Raw genomic sequence first — 4,484 nt, 5'->3', positions numbered from 1 at the left:
CTCTCCAGCAGTTAGCAGCCACTTCAGGCTCAATCTGACAACCAGCAGCTAATTAAGCAGCCACAGAAGCATCGCGTCGATCCACAGACACACACACGGTTTGTTTCTGCAACACAACAACAAACTCCTGCAGACAGACTTGAAGCTGGAGGTCACCAGGAGCTGTGGGTCTGAAGGACGTCCAGCAGAGCAGCACGGTGAGCACAATGTGATCCGGCCGTGAGCACTGTGGTGTCGCTCAGTGTGTGTGAGTGTGTGAGTGAGTGTGTGTGAGTGTGTGTGGGATTATCACGCCGTCACCAGACACCGCGTCCAGGCGGCCATGTTTGAGCAGAAGGTCGGAGGTCGTGGAGGTGGTTCTCCTGCTGCAGCAGCTGCAGCACAGATCCTGCTGCGTCACCGAGCGTGTTGAAGCTCCACTTATTGCTGTTTCTCAGGATCATCCTTCTCACACACACCTCCGACGGGACTTTGGGCACCTCGCTCGCCCTTCTGGAGGCGACTCTTTGTGCAGATTTTACAAAAATGTGTTAAAAAATCCTGATTGGAATGAACAGGAAGTGGAATCTGAGCCGTCTCTGACATCCTGTAGCTCCGACATGTTTCACACCAGAAGCTTAATTCAGAGTTTAAACGTCTCACAAGGCTTCAAACATTGCTCCTCTGAATCCACGTCCTGATATCTTTGACGGTTTTTGTGCAGATGTTGTTGAAGTTTTATGAAAATCCAGATTTTTTCTTGGGTCAGACTTCTAACATTTTATTTCAGGTGCAGTCAGTTTTGTCTTTTTCATAATTTCTCCTCCACATGAACAATTCATCCATAAACATGTTGGCATGTTTGTCCTCTTTCACCAGCGTGACCTTCATGACTGTTGGATTCATGATGTTCTCATGAACAACCTCAGAGTGTGACGCTTCAACTCATTCACTCCCATTATATCGGCGAGTCTCTTCAACCTGCTGCCAAATCTGTACGACGCGCCGTACGGACACGAGAATACATCAGCGTGGAGAAAACAAGATTATGCTTCAAACGGTGAAGGAACCATCTCGATAGGACTTGTAGTTTCTGAGCTGTGACCGTTTGTTGGCGGGTCTGATCCTGGGTCTGCTCTGCTCACTGCAGCAGCCGCTGACTCACAGCTGATTGGCTGATCGACGCACTTTCAAAGTAAAAGCTCAAAGGTGTTAAAAGAGATCGTACATGCGGGCTTTTCAACATTAAATTACATAAATCATGTGTCCTGTAGTTAAATCAGGACGTTTTAACTGGTCAAAGCTGCGTCGACTCAGAATGAATTAAACTTTTCTGCTGCTTTATTTTGTATTTCTCTGGCTTCTGATTGGTGCTCCGTGCTTCCTTCAGCACAAACACAATCTGCTTCTCACTGAAGTGGCAGAAGCTGAGGAAGCAGAGCAGGAACCTGAAGGAGAGGAAGAGAAGAAGCTGCTTGTGTTAAATGTCAGAGTTTCTTTCAAAGTTGGACTGAGCTCACTGAGCACGCTGTTGCCGGGCAACGGCGGGCTGCGGGCGCCCACTCAGGTGTGTGCGGCGAGCGGGACGAGTGCGTGGGCGGCCCGAGTGTCGGCCGGAGAGGACGACGGGAGAAACTTTCTCCTCTCTCTCCCACAAGCCCTTCCAGACAGACGGCGTTGCCACGGCGACCACTATGGGATGCCAAGCCGGTTGCCGGGGCGAGGAGGAAGAAGAGGAGGAGGAGGAAGGAGAGGTCGAGGCCGCGGTGATGGAGCGCGTGGGCGGCCTTTCAGTCGCTCTGCGCTGAGCGGAGGCGGCCGCATCATTAGCATCATCATTATGATGAAGCTGAGAGTCCAGGCTACGAGCCGGGAGAAGACAGAACCAGAACCGGTTGGTCCGACACCGCAGCATGTTCAGGAGGAGACGGAAACTTTCTGTAGGCTCACATTAAAGGTGTAGATCAGTGGACACCTGGATCGATCAGGAGCCTCAGGAACAGGAAACTAGAGTCAAAGTTACATCCCAGAGGAGACAAAATAACCAGACAGAGACCAAAGTCACCATTTAAAGACCAAAAACACACAGAGACACAAATGTAGAGCAAAGACACACAAAGAGATGCAAAATGACCATAAAGCTAAACAAAATGGACACAGAGAGACATGAAACAACCACTAGAAGACACAAAATGACTAAAAACATCATCAGAGACACAAATGACCATGAACAGATGTGGAACTCCCACAAAGAGACACAAAACATCCCAAAAGGAGACAAAACAACTGCAAAGACACACAAAGTGGTCGCAAAACAACGTAAAAAGACTCCCAAAATGACCACAAAACATGTAAGATGAGCAGAAAAACACCCAAAATGACAAAAAAAAGATGGAAAATGACCACAAAGAGACACAAATCGACCAAAAAGATAAACAAAAAGGCCACAACTGTACATGAAACAACCACTAGAAGCCACAAAATGACCACAAAGAGATGAAAATGGTCGCAAGCAGAAACAAAACAATTAGAAACGGACACAAAATGACCACAATGAGACACAAAGAGATGCAAAATGACCACAAAAGGACATGAAGCAACCACTAGAAGGCACAAAATGACTCAAAACACACAAAACTACCTCAAAGTGACACAAAATGAGCACAACTAAGAACTGTTGGAGGAACTCGATCCAGAAACTCAGGTCCACATGAAGTTCTGAGGAGACAGAACAAATACTGACCCGATGAAGGCAGTTTGTTCAATAGGTTCTACAGGAACGGTTCTTATGGCTGGAACATGAACAAAGGTTCTCATATGGGGGTCAGTGCTTTCTGAAGGTGCAGCAGCTTTCATGGAGGGACGTGTTGACTTGTTGTCTGAGGGGACGGCACAACCACAGGACCAACAACAACAACAACAACGTCCAGGCTGGGCTGTCAGGTGGCGTTCAGGGGAAATCTGAAAAACTGTAACGGTTCCTATCGAAGCTTTGACCTGCTGTGGGAACAAAGCTCAGCGGGACGTTCAGGCTCCTGGACGTTCAGGTGGACATTGTGACTGGTTTCTAGTGAGACCTTCAGGTGCAAACAGTGACTGTACAGTAATAAAGCGACCACTGAAACCTGCATTCTGTCCAGCAGCCAGCAGGGGGCGACTCTGGCTGCAACAACAAGTGTGACTGTGCAGATTCTCACTTGGTTTATGAGCTCAGGACACATTTCTCTGGTCGGTTTGTGGTCTGGGCTGCTGGTTTCAGGTCTCCTCCAACACAAGGCGGTGGTCCTTCTGGACCATTTGGTCCAGTTTGGAGGAAAACCGATGATAAAGCAGGAGACGATGTCGGACGCTAAGACCCGCCCACCGCTGGGTTCAAGGAGGTGGCGGCTTCAGTCTGGATGAATCTGATTGGATGGAAGGTGTTTGTGTGGAGCCTACATAGAAATGAGAAGAAGACCAGGAGTCAGGATGAGCTGGACCAAAGCTTCTCCGTACAGCCGATGCTGTTGTCAGAGCGTCGTCGTGTTACATAAGCCAGTGGCTGCATTAGGATCCTCTTCAACACGCTGCAACAATTAACGCCTCCTCCTCCTCTCGTCTTTATCCAGTGAGTAATGTCTCGAGGCGGGTTGGCATGACGACAGAGCGTCCGGCCTCGTATCCACGGAGATCTGGCCCGAAAGCACCGACACACATTTTTAAAGGCGACGCCACAGAAACGCTCTCCAGAGGATTTCTGTTTCCTCCTGTGTTGGAATCTAAACTTTCAGGCCTCCAGCAGAGCAAAGACGTTTCTGCTGCGTCAGGGTTTCTGCCGTCGCCGTAGCAGCTGATCAGGGATTCTCTCGCTCGCCGGGTTTAATTGGATCAAATGGCAGGTAATCAGGTCAGGTGACTCGCTGTTACGCAACGACATCGCTGCTGTTTGATTACATCACACGGTTGGAGGGATTTACGGAGGATTAACTCAGAGTGTGGTGAAGAAGTTCAGCATCTGTGCTGATTAAAGCCAGAGTGACTCAAAAGTCTCACATTTCCCCCTTTTTGGCAAATTAATCAAAGTTTCACAGGCGACAGAGCAAACACACGCCATCACGCCATCACGCCGTCACGCCGTCACAACGCCACGCCGTCACGACACAGATGTTCTTGTGGACATCACAGCAGAACCAAACAGTGCATCTCTGGGGAATAAATCCACTTCACATAAACACATGAGGGCTGAAGGAAACAACCAGCGAGCTGCTGGTAGCTGAAGACTCGCCTCATATCAGCAGCCAAACAGAAAACGACCACAAACGACCACAAACAGCCACAAACAGCCACAAAAAGCACCAGAACAGACACTAAATGACCACTAAGACAAACGAACGAGCAGATCCAAATGAACACAAAGAGACACAAAGAAACTAATAACAGGATAGAATTTAATTAAGTCCTAAAGACATTTTTTAGAGACACAAAAAAACCACAGAGACATAAAAAAGTGACTCCATCCATCCATC

This window comes from Stegastes partitus, unplaced genomic scaffold (genome assembly GCF_000690725.1).
Source record: "Stegastes partitus isolate 25-593 unplaced genomic scaffold, Stegastes_partitus-1.0.2 Scaffold1192, whole genome shotgun sequence".
Taxonomy (NCBI): domain Eukaryota; kingdom Metazoa; phylum Chordata; class Actinopteri; family Pomacentridae; genus Stegastes; species Stegastes partitus.
The sequence above is the reverse complement of the archived record's forward strand: the minus strand, read 5'-3'. Positions refer to the sequence as shown.